We start from the raw sequence: 25684 nt of genomic DNA, 5'->3' as shown, positions 1-25684 counted from the left end.
ATAGTTCATAGCCAACTACTAAGGCTTTGTCATTGGGCTCTGTACATGTCCCCGGTTATAAAAAGAAGGTCTTTTTGCATGAACAAGTCTTAAAAACACCATTCTCTGCCAGAGACAAGGAACGTTTTGGAAAATCTTTCCATCATAAAATACTAGAAAACAGTAGATCCCTTCAGTGGCCCTTCTCACTGGAGTGCCCCACACTGCCATGGCCGTAACTGACCGTGTGCATTAAACACCACAACCAAAGCCACTGTCTACATAGTTCTGTTCTCAGGGGCTGCATCAAAACAATACTCCTTAGTGGACTGTTGTTTGAAAAGCCAGTCACCCCTGACACCACCCCTCTGGTTTCTAAAATGCTTTGTATTTGATATCTCCAATTTGCAGTTGGTTAAGAAAATCATGTCTTCTTGATGCAGTTTTAGTTATAAATGAATCTTTTATCTTATTTATTTATATGCGATGCTGAGGATGGAACCCAGGGCCTCACACATGCCAGGCAAGTGCTTTACCACTGAGCCACAACTCCAGCCCCTCTTGATGCATTTTTAAACATGTCATAGCTCTCCATCAGTTATTGAGCTCATGGAATCGGTTATTTGACACTGTTTTAGTAAGAGTACTTTTTATATTCTGGGATTTCTTTTCTTTTTTTTTAATATCAAAGAACTCGGGTTTATCTCAGAGAATTCCAGCAATAAATTATGAACTTGAATTGAGCTCCCCTCAAGGATTTCCTTAACAGCTTAGTCAGCTTTGTTTCCTAGGGTGTTCCAGGAACTACTACTGATGTGGTACAATGCAAAACTCTCAGATGGTACAATTTTCATTTATTTAAGTTTTTAACAATTTTAGAGGATTAAAATATAATATTAAAACACCACCTTATGATGATTATCAGGGATTGATTACAAAATTCTTCCAAGGAAATGGAAATTAAAATTTTATTTCATGAGGTCTAAGAGCTTGAGCATTCATTCTATGCCCAGGATTGCAAAACTCTAATAATTATGCGGAAACTAGGGACCTCCTTCACTTACCACATTCTCCTTCAAACTTGAATCAATCAAGTAGCATGTATTTTTTTTTGCTAGTAACAGGCAACAATAACAGCTATTCCTTCTTTGTCAATACCTTTTGATCTTTTTAAAAAAATTTTTTTTGTAGTTGTAGATGGACAGAATGCCTTTATTTTGTTTATTTATATGTGGTGCTAAGGATCAAACCCAGTGCCTCACACATGCTAGGCAAGCACTCTACCACTGAGCTACATCCCCAGCCCACCTTTAGATCTTTGATGTTCTTCCAGATTTAGTTTGGCCTTTGTCAAAGTCTTGTACTTAATGACTATAATCATTAAGGTCTTTATTTTTTTAAAGGTATACACACACACACACACACACACATATGTGGTTGATGGATCTTTATATTTTATTTGCTTACATACGGTACTGAGAATCAAACCCAGTGCCTCACACATGCTAGACAAGCGTTCCGCCCCTGAGCTATAACCTCAGCCAAGGTCTTCATTTTCGATCATTATAACTAACGGTTCTTTTATCTTTAGAATGAACTAAAGATATCAAAGAACGTTTTATTGCCCCTTTAAAACCACTGAGCTAGCTGTTCACAGTGGTACACACCTATAATCAATCCCAGGTACCTAAGAGGCTGAGGTGGAAGGTTCACAAATTTGAGGCCAGGCTTTACAATTTATGGAGACTCTGTCTCCAAATAAAAAATAAAAAGGGCTGGGAATGTATCTCATTGATAGAGTACCCCTGAATGCAATCCCTTGTACTGAAAAAAAAAATTAATAAAACCTGGCACATGTGACCCACTGGGATCGATCCTTAGCACCACATAAAAAATAAATAAATAAAGATATAAAAAATAAAATAAAATAAAACCACTGAGCTAAACTATGTTTTGGTAAGAAAATTATCAGTAACTTCTCATAAGTCATTAAGAATTACAAAAAATCTGAATGCCTGAAACACACTGGCTGACATTCAATTTCAAGTCAATCTAGGCCAAAATGAACCGGTTCTGTGTACAGTTATTACTGGAACAAACAGGCCAACCAAGAGCCACACAGGTCACATTGCCGTTAACTCCAGCTTCATCTGGCCACTAATTCATGGGAAAGCAGTTTTCCCTCAACCCTTTCAGCTTTGGCAGGTGGGGTTAGGAAACAGCAGGAAGCTACTGGGATTGAAATGTGGTCCAATAATCACTGCCCTACTGAAACATAAAACACTTTAGAATAGTTGAGGAAGGGAAGGAGGAAAATGTGGAGGGACAAAAGGCAAATAATTCTCTAGTTCATTTATTCATGAGTCCATTCATTCAACATGCAGGAGGCTTCTTCTTCAGGGCCACAAAGGAATTAATAGCCACAATAAGCTTCAGAAGAGAGATCCTTAAGAAAAACTGGACTTCCCAAGCTTCCCAGGAAGCAAGACCCTATTCTAGAGTTGACTTAGAGTCAGACAAAGTGAAGAACTTGCCTCTCTGTGTTTCCTTGCTGATCGGAGGTGGCAGTGACGGGGCCCATTTTCACAGGATTCCCTGAGCTCTCTTCTTGAGCCTCAAGTCATCCCTGTCCCTTTCCCCGCCAAAGGCCTCGAAGTTCAGGTGGTCCATTATGGATGAGCAGATACAAGTCAGCCTTTTCGTTTTAGAATTCAAAGTTTATATGGACTTTTTCAACGCATCCTTTTTGAACTAGAAACAACTGTTCCCGATATAATTTTTTTAAATCTTCAAAGAGTATTTGGTGGTATGTGTTTTTAGTGTCAAACATATTGCCTTTGGGGCTGGGATTGTGGCTCAGCAATAGAGCGCTCACCTAGCACGTGCGAGGCCCTGGGTTCGATCCTTAGCACCACATAAAAATAAAATAAAGATATTGTGTCCAACTATGACCCAAAAATAAATATTAAAAAATATTGCCTTTATTTGAGTCATAAATGATAACAAGTATATGAAATTCCCCAAGATGAAAGTGTATATGATTCTGATTTGATGCATGTTGAATTACCATAAATATACCAGGTAAAGATGTACAAATATTACATCAACAAAAAAAAATAGTAAGTTAGGTTCTGTGATCTGTCAACCCAAGATATTAAAAATACTGGTTGCTGGTTAAAAATGTAAGCCTGGGTGGTGCACACGCCTGTAATCCCAGTGACTCGGGAGGCTGAGGCAGGAGGATTCCAAGTTCAAAGCCAGCCTCAGCAAAAGCAGGGCACTAAGCAACTCAGTGAGACCCTGTCTCTAAATAAAATACAAAATAGGGCTGGAGATGTGGCTCAGTGGTCGAGTGCCCCTGAATGCAATCCCTGGTAACCCCCCTCCCCAAAAAATCTAATTCTGGTGTCCCATTATAATTTGAGATGATTCTTTTCCAGTACTTTTTTTCCCTCCTTCTAATCTAAACACTGGAAGGTATAAACAGGAAAGGGGTTTCCCTTCCTGTGAGTTACCTGGGGTCCAGCCCTGTACTTCCTATAAATTTAGAAAATTCTTCCTGATAACTCAATTTCCAACTACTTCTGAGAGTCGCTGGCTCTAGGCCCTACTCAGTAAAGTACTTAATGAGACAAACTGTACTGATTCACAGTCATGCATCAGAGGTCCTGAGTTCTGGTGAAGTTAGGCAACAATTCTAACAAGAGTGAATTCTTAAGTTCTACTCTGGGCAGGAAGAATTTACCTTTATGCATGATGACCCAATGTGATCAAAGCCACCAGAAACTATACCAGGTAAATGCAAATGAACTGGAAATCCCATGTGTCTGGACTGAGCATCATTAAATGATGTCCTGTTTAAACCAAGCAATGCTTATTGCTCCCTTTGAAGATAAGAAGGACCAGAATTTTCCCCATGCTTCAGATAAAGTGACCCTGACTCCAGAATCAGATAAAATATGCATTCATCAAATCAACTGGAAAGTCCTTTCTGATATAAACTGCCCCAATGCAAAGAAGACGAAGATATGAAAGAACCACCAAATTGGGTTTTCTAAGGTCAAAGAAAAAACTAGGGTGCTGCTAAGAAAAATGAGGGTGGCAAGGGGGCTGTGGGAGATCCTCTGCCTGCCACAGCCACCCCTCCAGGTGGAGCCCTAATACCATGGTACAGAGAACCTGCCCTCTTCCTGGTTTCCCAGAATAGCTAACCGCTGGTTAGGATGTCTAAAATTTACTTTAAAACACTTGGGTAGAGACAATATAAGGCAGCTATGTGTTTCTGAAATTAGTTTAAATTACATTCTGGGACAGACAACCATCCTAGGAATAGATGGATCTAATCAGAAATCCCAGGCTCCATAGGTGCTGTTTCCTCCAGGATTTCAGTTCCCTTTTAACTCTCCAGGACCCCTGAAGCTTTGCTAATTAAAGTGAGAAATGGGTTTCCATTAGTGAAATTAGTGGCTTGTCAATTAGCATAATGAATGTCAGAAGTGGACGGAAACTGATGCAGTTCAAATTTGTGGACTAGCCAAACACCCCACCCTTTTATTTAAAGAGGGTGAGCCCTGTTATGGTTTCTACAGACTTATGGCTGGTGTTTGCGGTTCAGAGGACCCAAGTGGTTTAACACCCGATAACCAGTAAATAACATCCTTTGCAAAACTGCCACATCTATCTTCCTTCAAGGTGGGACCAGAGCCTCTTTAATCTCAGAAAGCTGAGACCAGGGAGGTTACAGAAAATTATTTTTATGCCTATTTTTAAGAGTTTTACTTAACAAATGTAAGTGTGAGTACCAGAACTTGATCTATTATTATTAAATTATTATTATTATTATTATTATTATTATTTTGTGGTTATAGATTAAACACAATACCTTAATTTTATTTGTTTATTTTTATGTTGTGCTGAGGATCGAAACCAGTGCCTCACAAGTGCTAGGCAAGTGCTCTACCACTGAGCCACACTCCCCAGCCCTATGACCTGCTTTTAATATAACTTGATAACCTGTTGGCAGCTAAAGTCACTATTAATTTATTTAAAAGTCCTAAAAGTTATATGAAGCAAATTAGCTTGGGTGAATTGACAACACAGATGCCTAGGACTCCTTCATCTAAGTGATGCAGAAAATGTGGTAATTTAGTGTTTGGAGTTGAAGGACCAGAATCTGGGGTTATTTCTTTGTTCTACTATAAAAGTTCTTTGACAATTATGGAACTCTTCTGAGAGCAGAACTTGTAAGCAGCGCTAATGATAAGTATCTCTGAAAGCCTTTGTAAGCAGGGCTAATAAAAATCTCTCTTAAATCCTTTTTAAGCAGGGCTAATATCTCAAATCTTTTTCAGAGTTAAATTGGAAAACGTATCTAAAAATACTATGAAAATGATAAAATGGTCAATGTGAATATTCATTATTATTAAATGATTTTACACAGAGGAGTAAATTACCCATATTAAATTCTTTCTGGGAGCAGAATGACTTTCTTTTGTGGAAAGAGCAATGGGTAATGGTGAAGTTTTAACTTTAAGAAGAAAAGCAGTCAACATGAGGAGATTAAAGGCAAAAAGACCCAGGAAAGACTAAAAGGAAAATCCCAAGGTACCTCTCTAATCTCCCTAATCTTTCCCCACCCCAGATCCTTAAGTGTTACTTTTACTTGCAGCTAAATTCAGTTAGGAAGATGTAAAGTGAATAATTTTGTAAAATGTCCTCAAAAGTCAAATACTGAAGATGCAATATTATGGCCAGTCAAGAACCACCCAGACCTGGGGGTCCCTTCACATGGGAAGGAAGGTGGTGTCACACATAGTATGGAACAGAAGCTGCCACCCCCAGGACTCAGGTAGCCACATGCATGTCTGAGTGAATGAAGCAGTATAGCAAGCCTGTCCTGTGGACACTGAATGTCATACCTCATGCAGTTGCTGATGTAAGTCTGACGGCTTATCCTCCCACAGTACACACACGTACACAGTCTCAGCTGACATACACACAAAAAAAACAGGACCCCTCTGTTAAATGGGAAAGGCAAGGATCTTACTGCAGTTTTAAGACTCAGAATAAGAAGTTTCAAGAAATAAAAAGACTTTTCCCTAAGATCACACCTGGCTAGTAACTGGCATAACAGATTTGAAAAGTCAGTCCTTAACTCTATCTCAGTCTGTCCAAAGGTATTCTCTATGACAGTAGGCTTCCCAAATAACGTGGGAAATGTTAAGAATTGATGGATTGAAAGAATATTTACTTGGCTTTTTGGCTGACCTTTGCTCTCCTGTATTTCTGTAGGTGATGTGAGACTCAGAACTTGGCTTTAAAGAGTCAATAACCCCTTTCTTTATTCAGACTGAGGCAGAGAGACTCCGTAGAGGCACAGTTTCAGTTTCCGCCTGTCAGGTCCTCCAGATAGAAACTTCCTGCACAGTCTCAGGCATTTCACCCTGTGGGCTAGCCTCGGAACTGGATGCTCTGATTTCTCTGACAGCCTCCCAAAGGTGAAATACTAAGATCCCACATCACAGTGGGAAAGGGCTGTGACTTCCCACCAACACTACAAAGTCAAGGGCACAAGTGAGATTCTAGAAGCCGGGGCCCCTGCTCTGCTGGGCGATGGACACCAATGTGCTTTCTTTCTCCTCAGGGAACCTGGGCCTGAGCCAGGCACCTCTTTACCAGAAAGAATGTTCTTAGCAGGTCTGGCTGGGTCCAGACATCAGAACAGTGTCTTTCCCCACCAGACCAGAAAGTTGAAGCTCCTACCCACTCTGAATACCTGCTTGGTTCACAGCTTCCCCTCTTCCCCACCAGGACCCCACCTCCGGGCTTCCTAGCCTAAATGCACAGCGTGTGACCCAAATCACTCAAACATCAGGTACCCGCTGCACAGCCAGGCTTTTCAGTTCTGAATAACCCAGATTACTTCCTTCTAAAGCCATGATATTTAAATTAGAAAAGCTTTCCCCAGGTAATAGGTGACCCGATCCTTTAATCCAGTTATTTTAAGTTCCATCAGAAATATACCCTCACTCTTGGCCTAGGAACAGAGGCTAGGAAATAAAAACTTCCTCATAGTTGGGAAATCAAAAAGCACACCCATTTTCTCTTCTTACCTCCGCCCTCTTTCTTTTTCTCAAGTCCCCTGTTTAGCACACAGGGCACAGTCACCATCCAGCAAAGAACTAGGCAGGCCCTGCGTGGCTGCCACAAGAGTGGTTCTTCTGGACTCTTAACTCTCTGGACCCAGATGTCTCCGTCACAAAGGCCAATGGGAGGAAGGAGTGAAACTGGATGGGGCGGATGCTCAGCAACCTGCACGACACCTCCATCATGTCTTATACCTGGGGCCATGCGTGTCCCCAAAGCTGAGTTGAGTGATTGCCCACTACCCAGCATGGAGCTCACCAGGCTTGGAGGGAACAAGTACCAATTCACATAAAAAGAACAAATAGCACAAGGTGAAGGAAGCTCAGCAATAACTGGAAAGATGATTCTGGGCCTATTCAATGGTGTTTGGCAGTGCAGGCTACACAGAATTCATGGAGAAAGCTGAACCCACCAAAGTCCCCCCAGGCTGGCTGTCCTGCACTCCTCTGGCCCTCCCTGCTGAAGAAGACTGGCTAGAGGAGTGGGACTCGGTGGCCTCTTCGGCCACCCCTGAAGCACAGAGAGCAGGAATGCTGGCTTCCTCTTTCCACGTCCCAGCAGGACATGCAGAGGAGAGGACTGGTGGTAATGAGTACGGGCCACATTCCAGTACTAGGCAGCCTTTCCTCTTCCACCCCCCAGCAGAGCTGCTTCCGGCCAATAAAACTGAGGGCCTGTGTAGACTGTGGGAAACCAGGCTCAACCCCTCCCCAAGGAGGCCAGAGACCTCTCCTGGCTGACGGAAGGCAGGCGGCCAGGCTTCAGACCCCAAGCCTTCCTGGGCAGTTGCAGGCTAAATTTAGACCAGGCTGGCTGGGGTCAACGCCCTGACCCCCGGCTAACACTAACAATGTCTCCTGGGTCATGGAGCCATTACAGGCGAACATGACTAGGGCAGTTCTAAAAAGAAACCTCAACTCTTTGGTGGCCAAAGTCCCACTCCCCCTCAGACAAGCTCTGCCTTTTTTCAGAGAGCTTCTGTGGGTTTGGCCAGAGCAGTGGTCAAGTCCTGCCATTCCCCCGGCTCGTGCCTCAGGCCCAGCTCGACATGAACCCCCTTCTGGAAGCCCCTGCATGGGGAACAGGGTTCACCTATGTTGACTCACATTCCCATGAAGAATGTTGACTCACATTCCCATGAAGAAAAGTGGTTCACATTTAAGGTAAGAACGCCCCCCCACCCCCTGCTGAAAGGCGCCAGCGCAAATGTCAAGCTGTGCATCTGGACTATGTCAAGGAGTTGATTAACACATTTACAGCTTGGGCTTTCTGTGAAATAAACTGGAGACTGTGTGCGTGTGGAGGGGGTGAGCGCTGGGGAGGGGAAGAAAGGAAGGAAACTGTTGCCTTAGCTGTGGCAACTGGTGAAAGGGTTATTTCTTTCCCGGCTTGGAGACCCACCCCTAAGAGAGTGGCTGAGAGGCGCTGGGAGCTTTCTGGATTCCCCTGAATGAAAAGAGAGGCAAGTTTATTGTTTCCCCCAATGTGAGACTTGCAGGAGTCCTTAGGGGTGGCTGCCAATGCTCTAGTCACCAAAGTCCCTTTGCACTGACACTACTTTGCAGCAAAGTCCCCACCTCTGGAATAAACCAAGATCAAGGCCACAGAGCGAATTCTGGCCCCTGCAGCCTGAAACTTCTAGTGCAGGCGATTCCACTGAAAGCAAACACAAGCCTGCCTCCAGATCTTTGTAACTTAGTCACATCCCTCTTGGTTTTAAAATAGTTCAGGATCTTGGGTTCCTGCCTGGCCCAATCAGTAATGGCAGGGACAGAAGCTGAGCACCACTGTGGACCCACCAGAACCCACTACATTGAGGTAGAGCCCAGAGGAAGGAGAGAGGAGTGCTCAAGTGTTAACCCTCTGTGCCCAAGAGCAGAGATGACTGTGTGCGCATGAGCAGAGCTGAGGGGGTGCTCCTCCATCCCCACGGGACCTCCGAGGCTGAAGCCACAAGTCCACCTGTGGACACCGTGAGCCCCACAACACAGAAGCAGAAGGCGGGATGGAGAGTAGCAGCGCATCTCTTGGACAACTACAAGAGGATGAATAGAAAACTAGTCACAGAGTCACTGGTCCCTTCATAAGGCAGATTCTGTTTTGGAAAAACGTACACAACTCTGTCACAGACACACTCTCAAACAGTCTTCAAAGCCTCTCCTGGCACAGACGATTTGTGTAGCTTGTCACTAAGATGCAGAGCTTCCTTTGCTTTCTACCATGAGAGCCAGGAGTTTTACAAGATTGCAAAAATAATAAGAATAAATAATAATAAAAGCAGCAGCAGCACGCCAAATGGCCAATCCGAGCTCAGCTGCCCACATTCTAGAAGGGAAGGCCTCCACGGTCCAGCATCACACCACTCAAAACCCCTCCTCTACATGTAAAGACACAGGCCTCAAATAGGAGAAGAACACTCTCCTATTACATGAGAAAGAAAAGGACAAAAGATAGGTCAGCAGACATGCTTACCCTGCCCAGGGCAAAAGCCCAAGAGTGTGTGTCTCTCGGTCAGAACTGCCTCTTTTTCCAGACAGATTCCAGGGCACACACTGGCTGGAGCTGGACAAATTCCTTTGGAGTCTCCTGACTGAAGACTGTGATGTCATCATCGGCCCTCCCTCTGCTCCCTAAAAGGCCATTCATACCAAGAAGGACTTTAACCGCCGCCCCCCCCCCCCAGGCCTGGCCCCTCCCTAGCTGGCCAGGCCTGGAGGGCAGCTCCAGCCTGCTTCTGTCAAGCTCAGGGGCTGAGCAGCAAAGCAAGAGCTTGCAGGTTTCCATATAAACCAGTTACTGCTTCTTGAAAATTCAGAGATGGGCCTTGGGACAAGCAAGGAATTACTATCCCAGTGGTATTGAGGCTGAAAAAAAAAAAATTTGAAAGATCCTGGAGAAATCTCCAGTTAAACCGACTTTTCGGGACAGCTTTTATAATCTCCACTCAAAGAGAAAAATAGTTAATATCTAATTGCATTCTTCTTTTTTAAAAATGTCTCATTAAGTTGCCCAGGCTGGCTTCAAACTTAGCATCCCTGCATGCCAGACTCCTGGGATAGCTGGGGTCACGGGCATGGGCCACCACTGGCTTCTTTCTAAAAATACATATTTAATGTATTTGAAGCCAGACAGTATATGCAATTTGGTAGTCTTTTTTGCTTTTCCTTCACATTATCTCATAAGCACTTTTTATGCAATTGAATGTCTTTTCTGTACGATGTATTTTAACTGGCTAAATGAAGGCCCACACTGGAGTGGGCGGGTGAGCCTCAAGTCAGAGGTGAGGCTCCCATTTCAAGGAGCACTGGGGTAGATGGCTCCACCACTGCATAGCTAACCAATAATCTTCTGCCACCAGGAAAACAAATCTGTGTCTGCCTTAAATTAAGAGAGACATGAGTGTCACAAAGATGTCCCTCTCTTGCTTGTTCACCACAGTCTCGCTCAGTCTCGTGAGGTGGTGTTTATCAGTGTCCCCTACCTGCAGACACCCACTGGCTTCCATCTCTGTCCCCAGGTTCTACCCACCTCATTCCCTGGAGCTCTAGGATGATCTGGAAAATTGGAGGCATAGCTAAGGGTCCAGCTGACTAGAAAGTCAGAATTTCAGACCAACTCGGTGCACTGAGACATTCATTGCCTTCAGTAAGATTTTGGAGGAGACAGAAAACAGATTTACAGTAAGCTAAATGTGGAAAGGACTACAAATGCTATGCATGGCCCTCTGGGGCTAGGGGATTTGAGGTCAGTTTGGGAGCAGTTTGTTCTGGTAAAGTGGCATAAACAGCCAAAGACAGCAGCAGGGTTCCCCTGTGGCCTGCGAGTTGGCCAGCAACACAGAGCTCCCAGGACGCTCTGGAACACAGGGAGCAAGGAAGGAAAAACCAGAGTAGATGGAACCCAGGCGGAACCTTTGAAAAGGAAGCTGAAACTCTGCAGATAAATATCTAACCAACATTTTTCATATGCTGCAATTTATTTAGAAACATCGAGGAATTGCTCAATGACTAACCTAGTAGGACCAAGTCACTAGAGAGCTCTTTGGAAACTCAGACTTCATGTGGCTCTTTGGAATAACTGAATAAATGGAATGTTCTACGGTGTAGCCAAAGACATTTCAAGATGTCTATCTACTTTCGACTTAGTCGGCTCGTCTAAAGTAAAACAAGGAGGGAAAATCACATGCCAGGGGGATGGCACTGCTCTGCTGAAGGATGAGGAACCAGGGCTGGGTGCAGTTCCTCATTCTAACGAGTACTCCTGGAGTCCCAGCTGCTTGGGAGGCTGAGGCTGGAGGACTGCTTGAGTCCAGGAGTTTGGAGACCAACCTGGGCAACATAGCAAGACCCTATCTCAAAAAAAAAAAAAAAAAAAAGGGAAGAAGGACAGAGGAGGAAGAATAAGAACTGGAGCCGTGAGACAAAATACATTTCGGTTTTGTAGGCTACTCAATTTGTGGAACTCTGTTAGGGCAGCCTGAAAAAAATAATACATACACAAATGCATGCTCTCATACTCATATTTATGCATGCATATGCACACACACCCCTGCCCAGCTGCCAAAAAAGGGGGGGCGGTAGAGCTTAAAAAAAATATTCTGCAGCAAAGTCACCATTAGGTTCTTCAATACAGTGGTTCATACTCAGAGGAAGAGGGAGACATGACATCGGCAAGGTTAAGTTTGGGTTGCAAAAGCACACAGAGCCAGCCCACCTCTGCTAACACCTGAGTCCCTGGGCAGACATGGGCAGAACAGAATCTGCAGCAACACCTGGCTGCTGCTTGTCCTTTTGCCACCTCCCAGGCACAGACTCTGGGCTTGGGGAGGTTTTCTTAGTTCATGCACATAAATTTGTAGTGCCAGCTTGATCCTCCCGTTGCTGCAACCTGTTCTGGTTAGTCTCTGAGGGAGCCTTGCACTAGGGGGAAAGGAAGCCATTTGAAACTTGGTCCTGATTGGCTGGGAAGCAAGGCAAGGGCCCAGCAGCTGGGGTTTTGCAACAGCTGATAACCTTATGATTGTTGTTTAGCTGGTATCTATTGCACACCTACTCTGTGCCAGGTCAGTGCTATTTATTGTTACACACCTTCTATTTAATCTTCCCAGTAAATGGGGATTCTCACCCCCTCTCCACAGCAGCAGACCCCAGTCCATGGTGGCCAACCCCTCCCCACAGGCACACAGCTGTGCAGGATCAGACTTCTGCCCCCAGGGAAGCCATTGGGAAGAGCAGGGGAGAGCAGGCCCAGGAAGTAGGCTAAATTAAAGCAGAAGAGGCAAAAGGAAAATTTAAAAGGCATATGTACTATAAGGCAGCAGAGCTCTTGGCCCACTGCTGTGGCGCTATGGGAAGGCCTGGGGCTTGGTGCTCTGACCTGCAAAATGAGAGAATTAAACTAGGTAAACTCTCAAAATTCACTTCCCCTAGTCTCTGTAATTCTGTGGTTTCAGAATGAACCTTGGGCACATGAGTGGTTCTGTTGGGCAGAGTCGAGAAGCAGCAGGTGTCAATGGAGCCGGGACAGAACAGTCCTGGATGCTTCTGCCAAGAGAGATTTCAAGAGTTGAGAAATAAGATCAACATTCTTTGACATGCCCCTTGCCAGAACTTTCTTTTTAGAGGAAGGATTGCCATTTACTGAATGTAACCATCCCATTTCTAGCAGTTATCAGTCACTTGTACCTTAGAGTGACAGAATATTCCAAAATCAGATTGGACGGGGTCAGGGGGAACTGGACAGAGCCCAGCAATGTAGCAGGCTGGCTTCAAAAGCAGCCAGCAACACCTGGCCTTCTGTCTTGGCGTGGGGGGGAAGGGAGAGAGCTGGCTCTGGGAAGGTTTCTGGGAGCTTTCTTTGCAGCTTTTTATACTGTTCCAAGACCCCATTCAAGCACATGCTGAAGGAAGCCTAAGCCTTGAGCATCTCCAGATGCTTCTTCTGAATGGCCAGAGCTGCCCCCTCCTCCCCAGAGGCCCAGGCTTCCAAAGACCCGACATCTCAGTATGGAGCCACATCTTTAAAGCAATTTATACTTAGATGTGAATCCCAAGAGACTATTTACAATTTAAAATAGGCACTTGTTTACCCAGAGGAATCCCTAATTGAATAAAGTGTGGGAAACATTTCGACAGCCAGCCCTTAATGTATTAAGGGGAAATGGATGAGAGAAGGCAATTAGGAACAGGGACTTTCCTTAGAAAGACCCAAGGAACATCCTCTCTGGTGCTCAGGACACTGAACCACAGAGCAGGGGCCTGGGACGAATACAGGGGCCGTACAACTATGTGAACCACTCAGCTCTGTGGGACATTGTCACCTCCCTTATTTCTGTAAGAAGCATTATTCTACAGCGAGAGAAACCAACTCCCAGGCCCTAGCTCTGTATCCTTTACCATCTCCATTATCACTGCTCCAACAGGAGGGAAGGGAGCCTGGAGCCCTACTATGTATGCTTCATTCTAGAAGCAGATGAAACTAGTGGTGACACTTAAGGGGGAGGGGCGAGGCGTCTAGCAAGCCCATACAGTGCCCTGTCCCTTTCCTGCTCCCCATTTCATAAGTCCCTCAGTCAAGGATCTTAGGCTCAAAAAATCCCTCTGTTCACTACCTCAGACAATATGTTCATGTCCCCTGCAGGAGCACTGGCACCACCACAGTGTATCTCGGAGGTCAGACCTTTAGAAGAAGGCATTGCCATCTGGTCCAGAACAGTAAACACCTGCAGGCAACGCAAATGCGTAGCAATCTCAAAAAATGAGGATCTGTGAAGCCCATAGAAGGCTATGAAACCTGTAGAAAGGATATTTATCATAACCGCATGGCAAACTAGAAAGATGCTATACAAATATGTATGCCCACACCTGTAATCCCAGCGACTAAGGAGGCTGAGACAGGCTACTTCAAGGCTAGATTCTGCTACTTAGCAAGACCCTTTCTCAAAATTTAAAATGAAAAGGTCTAGGGATGTGCCCTGGGTTCGATCCACAGTACCAAGGAAAAAATTAGAAGTGTGTGTCAGTGAATAGTATCCAACAGGGTCTTCCTTCTTTCTACATGGTTTAACAGCACTCTCTTAGATCAGTCATAAAACATCAAGTTTGAAGGACAGAACTTCAGAAGTGCTGGCCTATGGTGAGCATGCCATATATTAAAAGGACCCAGTGAGTAGCAGTTAAAATAAACTGGTAATATATTTGCAGCATACATCCCAAAGACCCAATAATAATATATGAATAGGAGCTGGCATAGTTGCTCAGTGGTAGAATGCTTGCCTAGCATGTGTGAGGCCCTGGGTTCGATCCCCAGCACCACGTACAACTAAACAGAATAAAGATACTGTGTCCATCTAAAATTTAAATCTTGCAAATCAATAACCCAAAGAAATCAATAACTCAAAAAAGTTTTTTAAAAAAGATATAGGCCATAAAGAGATATAAATTATTCTTATACATATTAAAGATCTTCAATCCCACTTGAAGGGTATGGTTACTGACCTGTCCTCCCATCACACCCTAAACTCCTCCTCATTTTCTGACCCTGGCTGCCAAAAGTAACTAGCTCCTCCCATGACCTGGGTCTTCTAAGGCCATATAAAAAAGCCAGATCCTGTGGGGGCCCGCCACCGTTTTCCCTCTGAAGATGTGCCCTCTGGTGCTGAGTGAAGCCTGCTTGTTTGTGAGGTCTCTCTCCATTTTGTCTTTTTATATTCAATTTCACTTATACAAGAGAGACACAAAGTGAAATGGTAAGTTTTCCACCTGTAAAATTAGTTATCAGCATGTGAGGAAAGTGTTTCCCTCATCCAGCTTCAGGAACTTGGATGGTAATTTGACAATATGTACCCAACTTCCAAATATACCATGCCTTTGGCCCAGTAGTTCTATTTTCAAGAATCTAGTAGACATGGTGGCACATGTCTAAAATGATCTATACCCAAGGATCTCCCAGGTGACACTGCTTGCAACTATAAAAAGACTACAAATAATCTACATTAACAGAAGACTAATATAGTCAAGAGGTGGAATATTATGCAACTTTTAAGTATCAAGTATTCCAGGACATTGGATACAGTGCACTAGTTTTCATGTTAACAAAATAAATGCAATCTCATGAATATTTTTATCTGTTTTTACAAGTATATGGGATATATATATATATATATATATATAGAGAGAGAGAGAGAGAGAGAGAGACTGGTTATGGTAGAGGTCCTCAGAAACCTATAGCAAAGGTTTTCTCCAGAACGGGGAGCAGGGAGGCCAAACAAACTAAGCTTCTTTGTATCCTTTTCTACACCTTTTGAATTTTCAACTTCGTGCAAATATTACCTTCTGAAAAAAAGAACTAAGCACATAAAAATATAAATAGTTAAGTAGGTGAGAACTAACAGGATTTACGGCACCTGTAATGGGCAATTAGGCACCTGGAGATTAATTCACTGTCTAAAGGATATCCTTTGTATATAAATTGTTTAGAAGAATCACATCAACGTATTAACCTTGGTTAACCCCAGAGAGCTGGAATAGGGAAAACCAATGTTGGGGGTGGGATGAAAAGGTGAAGTTAAGCCTATACCTTGTAATTTATAAAGGTTTATGCTACTGAACATATTACTATTGTAATTAGAGAAGCGATAATTGAAAATAACCATGCATTAATAAAGGTTACAAATTTGAATTTTTAAATACATTTAGACTTTGAATAGGCCAGGGTGTGTCTACTTGTTAGGTTTCTCAAATCTCCACGTAAGGAATGTAAAGGCCTTCTTCACTCAGCCATGACAAACAAAGGCACATCAGAGCTTGACCTTCTCTCTGGAAGATTCTGCTTTGCTGCTGGATATATCAGGCATTTATGTGAGCCGGCTCTCACTCTCACAACTGGAGGACATGGAAGAGAGGTCACTGGCTGTCTATGATGCATAGACATTTCCCTTTCATGAGCCGCCCATTCCCAGAAAAGTTGTGAAACACTCTGAGTAACCAAATTTGGAAGGGGGGGGGGTGTGTCAAATGTCACAGAATTTCATGAACTATGTCAGAGACAGAATGTCATAGGAAACCCCCATGGACCAGTTTCCCAAGATCTGATCAGCCAAGGAGAGAACAAAAATTGGGGGCTGACTTTTTACAATCTATTCAACTTAAATGTATGGCCAGGCACGGTAGCGCACACCTGTAATCCCAGTGGCTCCGGAGGCTGAGAAAGGAGGATCGTGTGTTCAAAGCCAGCCCCCTGGGCTGGAGATGTAGCTCAAGCAGCAGCGCGCTCGCCTGGCATGCATGCGGCCCGGGTTTGATCCTCAGCACCACATTTAAAAAAAAAAAAAAAGATGTTGTGTCTGCCGAAAAAAATAAATATTAAAAAAATTCTCTCTCTCTTTAAAAAACAAAAACAAAGCCAGCCTCCTCAGCAAAAGTGAGGCACTAAGCAACTCAGTGAGTCCCTGTCTCTAAATAAAATACAAAATAAGGCTGATGATGTGACTCAGTGGTCAAGTGTCCCTGAGTTCAATCCACGGTACCCACCCACCCCCAAATGTATGTGTAAGCCAATCTGGCAAACTCCCGATCCACCTACAAAACACACACATACCACACACACAGGTCCACTGAATTGGAGTCCATTTTTTGTTTAACTAAAATATTTCAAAGCTTTGAGCAAAGTTAATAATATTTTGGGCTTGCTAAATTTAGTCTTCTGTAAGCAAAAGCACCACACCTCTAATGAATGTTTAAAGTAAATGCTGGGTGTTAGACCACAACTCTGCACTTTAGCAATTCGAACCCCAGGACCAAGTGCTAAGTCTGCCAGGCGATTCCCTGCCTTTCTGTCACCCAGTTCCTAGTCCTTAGGTAAGGATTGAGGTCAACAAGGTACTCAGATTGAGCCAGGTCCAGGAAACGGATCAGGCCCACCAAGTGTTTTCCCGCCCAAAGACAAGGTGTTTTAAATGCCCACAGATTACAAGGAAACCGGTGGAAGGCTCTGGAAGGTTTAGCCCTCCAGCCACTGTCCGACCAACGCAGGCAGGAACATCACCATGAACTGTCTCCCACTCTGTGAGCTCTAGAACAGCCTTTTCTTCAAAAGCTCAAAGCCACATGTGAAGCCAGACTCTGCAGCAAGCAGAGGTCTGACCCAATCCACTCCACGCACTTTGGCAAGGAAAGAAAACTCCAGGAAAGTCCAGATGTCCAGAGTGCTGCTCTGCCGGGACTGAGCAGCCATTCTAGATCAGGACTGGCACTGGGGACACCAGTCTGATGAAGGACAGGGCATGGCAGGCAGCCACCAACCGTGAAGACTCAAGCCATTGTCTGCAGGGGATTCTAAGCCTGGTACCCGGGGTACACTTGTAGACATGTACCCTTGACCTTGAGGACCTGACCTTGGTTCGAGTGTGCCTCAGTCCCTGCTTTTAGCCCAAATCAGGAGAATTCCTAGAGTCTCATCCCTCTGTCCACACCTCTGCGCTCCCAAGTGCACCTGGGCCGGCTCTGCAGACCACACTCTGGGAAGTTCAGGCAGCCCAACTCTGGGGACAGCTGAGGGCTAGTCACCTGCTTCCGACAACTGCTTCTGTGGCTCTGAATGCCAGGAAGGAACCTCTGCAGGAGAAGGAAGACAGGAATTTCTCCATACCCCAGGGGGATGCATGATGAGCCCAAGTACAGTAATATGGGGAGCAATAGAGGCCAATAAGCATTGCGCAAAGAAATGTGCTCCTTCCCATCACTGATGCCAGCAGACCTGTCCTTGTCTTAGAGCCAATAACAGGCTGGGGATATAGCTCAGATGGGAGAGAGAGACTAACAATGAAACAGGATAAAATCTGAGACCCAGTAACAAGAAAGGGGCCTCTGCTCACACAGCCTCTGCTTCATCCTGTTTACCCTCCAGAGGGCCCTTTGATCTGAGGCCACCTGCTGCTGACCATTTTGCTGCTGTGGCCTTATACCTTACTATCTCCTCCTTCAATGTGTGTGGGAAGATGATCCAGTTAGGAAGGACCCACTGGAGAAAAAGTCAGGGTTTGAAACTTCTGGTATCAAATTGACTGTGTTACACTTACAGAAGAAATTTCCTCCCCAGAGACTTGGTCTCCTTATCTGTGAAATGGGTCTGATATCAAGGATTGAGTTGTGCCCCCCCCCCATTCATGTACTGGTGGAACCTGATAATGTGATCTTACTTGGAAATAGGGTCTTTGCAGATGTAATGTGTCAAGAGGAGGTCATAATGGGCAAGGGTGGCCCTAACTTGAAGGACTAGTGCCCTTTATAAGGAGAGGACATACAGACACCTACACAGAGGAGGATAACTTCTAATGAAGATGGAGGCAGAAGCTGGGCACAGTGGTATATGCCTGTAATCCCAGCAGCTCAGGAGCCTAAGGCAGGAGGATCACAAGTCCAAGCCAGCCTCAGCAAAAGCAAGGTGCTAAACAACTCAGTGTGACCCTGTCTCTAAATAAAATACCAAGTAGGGCTGGGGAATGTGGCTCAATGGTCAAGAACCCCTGGGTTCGGTCCCCAGTAGCCAATTTAAATAAACAAAAACAAAAGGATGGAGGCAGAAATTGGAGTGATGAATCTACAAGCCAAGGAATGCCAAGTCTTATTATAAGCACCAGCAGGAAATCGGGAGAAAGGAAAGGAGCAGATTCTCCTTCCCAGTCTGCAGGGGAAACTGAGCCTGCCATCCTTCATTTCAGATTTATGACCTCTTGAACTATGGGAGAATAAACTGTGATTGTTTTAAGCCATTCTGTTGCTAGTCCCTTGCTAGGAAATGAACACAGCTTCCTAATAAGGCTGTGAGGGAGATGCAGGGAGGCAGCTGGGCCGGCACAGAATGTCCCTCACTGGCTAGTTCAGGCTTGCTCTCCCCTCTTGGTGGTAGGATATTTCAAGCATTATCACAGGTGGGTTGGCTCATGCTGTTTTAAAACTTGGGGACAAGATAGGAAGAGCCAAAACAATTGAATAAGAAAGCAAAGGCTGAGGGCTCATCACTAACTGGAGAAGGAGCACAGGGTCCACAGTCCTTCTAGGGGTTGGCCAGCACTGGTGACCTGTTGATCATGACCTCTACTGAATACTTATGATAGACCAGGCTTAAGTCTAGGTCATTCACTCACATGGACTCCTCCAACAAGCCTGTGAGGCTAGTGCTCTTGATATCTCAATTGCATAGCTCAGGAGGTGAAGTTCAGGGAGCTCGGCTTGCTCAGGGGCTCCAGCAGTAAGTGGCAAAGCTGGAACTGAGGCAGATTGGCTCAAGGACTTTAACCACTGACTTGCCTCTGGCCAATGCAAAAATCATTACATCCTTTTTCTACCTTACTATACACAAGCAACCCTCCATATCTGAAGGTTCCACATCCACAGATTCAACCCACCATGTTTTTTTTTAATTATGTCTGTGCCGAACATAAACAGACTTTTTTCTTATTATTCCTTAAGTAATACAGTAGCAAACTAATCACATAGCATTCATATGTGTTAGGTATTGTGAGTAACCTACAGAGTATTTAAATGTATGTGCAAATACTATACCATTTTGTATAAGAGACTTGGTTTTGGTACCCAAGGGAGGTCCTGGAATCAATCCCTCATGGATATATACGGATGATAATGGGACAATTACCTAGATTTGTGGGCATTTTTACTATGCTCCTTAGATACACTGTCTCAGTAAAACCTTACAGCAACTCTGAAGAATAGTGATTATCACCATTTTGTATATGAAAACACTGAAGCTCAAAGCTTAATTTGCCCAAAGACACAAAGCAAGTTAGTGCCAAGTGGAGATATTTTATTTAGTTGTAGATGGACACAATTTACTTATTCATTTTATGTGGTGCTGAGGATCAAACCCAGTGCTAGGACCCAAGTGGAGATCTAAGCTGTGTGGCTTTCCAAAGCACATCTTGAGGTCTTTCCTGCCTTCCCAGCAGGGCTCGCTGAGTCAAAGAATGCACCGGGCTCCTAGGTGACAGTCCAGAGATGGTGCCTGCCATGCACCCCTACTTAAGATGCCTGGCATTCTCCTCGTCCTCTAACACTCTAGGTGAGTGACTTTTCTTCAGCTGAGTGGTTGGAATTCTCCAGATAGTGTCTGGCCACTCCCAAGGGTCTGTGTTTGTCTTGTACACAGGCTCCAGCAGGGAGCTCAGAGCAGCCAGTCCATTCCGGACACGGACCCTCCCCAAACAAGCAGCACAGAAGAAGGTGCTGATCTAAGAACAGGAAATAGCAGGGGCTGGGGGATGGTGGGGCTTCAATGTCTCAGGAACCCAACCAGCAAACATCTCAAGCTGTGAGATGCTGGAAGCACTGGGGGGAAAAGGGTGACAGGAGCCAAGATTGTGCTTTGATGTACTGAAGGTCTTCAATGTATATGAAAGTTTAATTTAGGAGTTTTTTGATAGTGTACAAGCAATGGGCTTCAGTCAAGAGTATACTTCAAACTTCAAATTGCCCTCTCCAGTAGCTTCCAGTTATCACCATTTGATGGTGCTTCTAAGTTCAACTTTTCTTATATTGCACGTGAGGTCATGTAGCATGACTTCCTATGTAGACCTATTTCACCTAATAACATGCCCTCCAGTTTCATCCATGTTGTCACAAGTGACAGGATTCCCTTCCTTTTTAAGACTTTGTAGTATTCCATTGTGTATGTACACCACATTTGTCTATGGTGGGGGGAGGGTTAAACTGGGGATTAAACCAAGATACACTTTATCACTGAGCCACATCCCCAGCTCTTTTTATTTTGAAACAGGATTTTCACTAAGTTGCTCAGGCTGGTCTTGAACTTGGGATCCTCCTGCTTCAGCCTCTTGAGTTGCTGGGTTTACAGGTGTGTAGCCACCATACTCAGCTGACACATTTCTTTATTTATGTGCAGATGGACACTTAGAGTGACTCCAAATTTGTGCTATGGTGAATAAAGCCACCGTGAATATTTGACTGCAGCCACCTTGTGGACATACTGATTTCATTTCCTTTGCCTATAGATCCAGACCTGGTGAGGTAGGATAAAGGAAATGAAAAAGATACGTAAAAGAAGACAAAAAAAGGGGGGGGGCTGGGGTTGTGGCTCAGTGATAGCGTGCTCGCCTAGCATGCATGAAGTACTGGGTTCGATCCTCAGCACCACATAAAAATAAAATAAAGATATTGTGTCCACCTAAAGATAAAAAATAAATATTAAATAAAGGAAGAAGAGGGGCTGGGGCTGGGGCTCAGCAGTAGAGTGCTCGCCTTGCATGTGTGGGGCCCTGGGTTTGATCTTCAGCACCACATAAATAAAACAAAGGTATTAAAAAAATGAAAAAGGAAACTATTATCTGAAAGCCTTATGCTCAAGTTCCTCCCACCTTTTCTCCCCATGTCAGCTCTCTCTACCAAGCCTTTCTACTCCCACATTTCTGGGAAACCCTCAAATATTCACTTACAATCTTAAAATTACTGGAATTCACCCACTCAGGAAAATTGCCCTGTGCACTATTAATTAGCCCACTAACACATCTATTTTTAGAGCAGATTGAGCAAACCTGTGATATACGTACTTCCCCAGAATCCTGTCACATTGGATACTTTCCCAAAGTTACGCATTGATCTGATAATGGAGAAGACATCAATTTAAGGATCCTAAGAATTGCCAAACCTCCGTAAACCATCTGTGATCACCAGACTGACGTTATCCCCACACCCCCACACCCTTCACCAAGTTTCCTTTAAGAGCCCAAGAGCCCCCAAAGCACTTTACTCTCAAGATAGGCTGCACCACCCCCACCCCCAATCTGGACGTGTACCACTCCCTTTCCTGAATGAATCTCTGTGCCTCAATAGCTGAGATGTGCTTAAGTTCTTTATCATCATGTACGTCAAGGACTCCATCATCCTGAGCTGAGGGCCCCCTTTCTGGGCACTCCTCTGGTGACAATGTGATTGCTGGATAATGTGATAGTTCTATTTTTCATTGCTTTTAAAAAAAAAAAAAAAAAGGAAGAAAGAAAGAAAAAGAAAAACTACACCAAAAACACTCCTAAATCTGGAATGAAGAGAACTGCCACTCCTGGCAGGCTATGACAGGAGCTCCCCGGGGGCAGGGTTGGCATTCAGGAAGCCATTCACCTGTCACAGTTAAGGACTGTCACCACCACTGCCCTCTTTCCTAGAGGATGCAGACACCACCGCTTTTGTGTTTCCTAGTGGGTTTTACATACCTCAGCCCGTGACCTCTAACCTCAAAACATGACCTCTACTTTGGATGTTTCTGAAGTTTTAATAACAGGCTATTCTGCTGCCAAAATTTTTTCTTCTAATTACAGGCCCACTACTGCTATTACTAAAAAGAGTATTTAAAGGCTTTGGCTTTTGAACCCCATGAAAAATAAACTCCATTCTAAAATTTTCTCCTTGCACTACACCTGTTAACTCTGAAATGTTTTACTTGTTGAAAAAGAAAAAAAACAACTGGGGAAAATAATTTTTATAGACTTTTAAAATTTTGGGTTATAATACAGACAGCATAATATTTGCCATTTTAACCATGTAGAGTGTGCACTGCAACTGTATTAATTACATTCACAATATAGTGCAATCATTAGCACTATTTCCAAAACTTTTCATCACCCAACACAGAAACTCTGAACTCACTCAGCAGTGTGGGTCATGATTTCTGAAATATTCAGAGTTTAATTAGGACACAGAATCTAGGTAAATGGATTACCTGGTAGCAAACATAGCTGGGATGACTAAAAGGAAATAAAATGATTGTTGGCTATATCATTATGAGAAATAAATATTTTCAAAAAAAAAACCCACTTTCTACATCACTTTAAAAAAATAAAGAAAAAACACAAAATTCACTTTCTATACTCTTGGCCATTAATACTCATTGGTTACTAGTTTAAGGTATCTGAAAGTTTAAAAAAAGAAAGAAATTTAATTTGCAAATCTCAAGCACACAAATTTGTCTTCATCTGCACTGTGCTGCTTATTGTTAATTCCAGCTTCCTAGCACAAAATATATGGTTCTTCTTACTTTTAAATTTTAAAAAATAGCAAATTTAAAAAAAAAATTATAACCAAAAATTGTTGAAGGAGTTAAAATAAGTTGTTTCAAAAGTAAACTTTGGTCATCTCCACGTCGGCCTCAATTGATATTAAGATCCTATTTCTAAACTCACTTTTCAAACAAACCAAATAACTAGAATACTTTTGCATCTTTGTAACCTCCTGCCTGGGTGGAGATTATCCTGCATAAGAAGATATCCCCAGATAGATAATGTCAATCAGTGGCTAACACTCAGAGATAATCCCCTTCTTGAAAAGTTAGTTTTCAGTTTAACCTTCAGTTGGGTTAATTGATGAATTATCTTCCATTAGGAGCCCCCAGCACATCAAAGCATTGTTTGGGAACAGAGCAAACCAGATTGGAGGGAAGGAGGCTCTTTAACCCTCAGGCCTAATTGCTGGAATTGAGTATTTCCTAATGGAGATAGCGGATCTCAGTTTAGGAAAAAAGCCGGTTTGTTTGAGAACTGAAATGGCAATCCAATTCCTGGGCTGTTGATGGACGCCTATGCCCACGTGCGTTTGTGCACACACACAAATCAACATGAGGCTTTGTCCTCCCAGCCTTTCCGGATCAGCCTAGGCCTGCATTTTCCTCTTTTCCTGGGACCAGCACAGGGTTCCTCCATGATCACTGGGCACCCATTACCACTCTGTCATTAACACTGTCCTTCATGCATACACAGAGGGAGGCTCCCCCACCCCCGCCCCAGCAGTCTTACACATCCCCCCAACAATAAAGTCCAGACCAGCTCTTAAGTATGCCCCTCCTATTTAGCAGCTTCATTTCACACTCCACAAAGCTGCTCCTCTGAGGAGACAAGCTCTTTGGACTTCAGGTCTCCTTCATGGTCAAATCTCCCAACCTACAGTCATAAATATATTTGTCCATCTGGGTCAGAGTCATGACCATGCTGAGATGCTGGGTGGTCCAACCAGGTCTCCACCTCTAGCTAACCTGATGGACCCAAGGTTTTTCTCATCAAAAATACTAAATCATAACAAAGTATATGTATAAAGACATGAACTGGCGTAAATATACTTTATATACAAAGATATGAAAAATTGTGCTCTATATGTGTAACAAGAATTGTAATGCATTCCGCTGTCGTGTATTTAAAAAAATAAAATCAATTAAAAAAATACTAAATTATGTTTGCAAAGAAGCCAATGTTCATCAATGCAAAGACATGCAGAGATAACCGCTTGATAACTTCTAAAACAACTAAGACTTTGGTGTCGACTAATGATTTATATATTTGTATTATGCAAAACAAGACTTGGGAAATTTGGCTCTAATAGAAAGAATCTGAAGAAGAAAATAAGAGCGCTAGAGAGACGCAGCCCGGACTGCTTTACTTTATTGGATAGGTGCTTCTTAACAGCATAGTTCAGGCTAAAAAAGCTTTGGAATGCAAACACACAGGCTGTTGTGCAAAATTAACTAGCTCACAGAGCTTGCAAGTCCAAAGGATACTTATAAAAAAGTTAATTCTTCCTTGATGTGACTGTTGGTGAATCTTCTGTGCACCCACTTGTGAACAGAGAGATCTAGTCCCCTACATAATAATAAACAGTGAGTTGACACTTATAGGCATCTCATTAACTCTGTGGATTAGCACCAATGAACAGGATATGAATAGGGTCAAGTATCAAGGGGTTTAAACATATTAATTTGTAGTCACCAAATGAATCTTATTGACAATTAACTCCTAATTATTTTTTAATGACAAATACACAGTGCATGTACACATGTGGAGAAGTAAATCAATAGCCACCTGATGTCAATGACAAAATCTGCCCAAAACTTGAGAGAAAAATGCCATACCCATTAGGTTCAATGAAGTTAATTCAATTCCCAAGTAGAATCTATAAAGCAACCCAATTAAGTAACAATAAAACAAGCATTTAGATGCTATAATGGAACCCCTAGCATAGATGAATGCTATTATAGGCGCCTCAAGACATGCATTATGTCACAAATTCATTCTGAACACTCCATTCTGGTATAATTAACCCAAGGGCTTTCCTGCAAGCCAGATTCCAAAGAAGGCACAGAATACCTGTGTACTGAAGCTTCTCATTTCTTAGCCCTCAAGATAAATTCTTCTAAAAGCTCATCACTGAAAGGTACACAGAGCCCTGCCTGAATTTAAAGTCTAAAAAGGCATTGTAGCTTTGCTCCTTCTACCATCTTTATCTCTTCTCTTGTAGTAAGATCAGGGCTATTTATTTGGGATGACTCGTGACACAGTATATAACTTACAAGATAATATCACTAACAAAAGTGAGTTTGGCAATCTGTTCGCTGAAATCTCTAAGGGTTTGCATTCTAGAGAGTGAGACTCAAGATAGCCTCAGGAACATAAGACACACCTGCTACTATTTTGCATTTCTATGGCACTGCAGAGAAGATAGGTTGAAACTTCTATGATACACAGAGAAGCAGAATTTAAGGTCTGAAA

General features: G+C 43.5%; 1 protein-coding gene across 5 annotated transcripts in view; it reads right to left on the bottom strand.

The window, feature by feature from the left end:
* Palm2akap2 (PALM2 and AKAP2 fusion) overlaps window positions 1-25684 on the bottom strand; it is a 465668-nt gene that overhangs the window by 32083 nt on the left and 407901 nt on the right. The gene's annotated exons all lie outside the window — the stretch shown is intronic.

The sequence above is a fragment of the Marmota flaviventris genome, chromosome 13, assembly GCF_047511675.1.
Source record: "Marmota flaviventris isolate mMarFla1 chromosome 13, mMarFla1.hap1, whole genome shotgun sequence".
Classification (NCBI taxonomy): Eukaryota; Metazoa; Chordata; class Mammalia; order Rodentia; family Sciuridae; genus Marmota; species Marmota flaviventris.
This window is presented reverse-complemented; position numbering and strand designations above follow the sequence as displayed.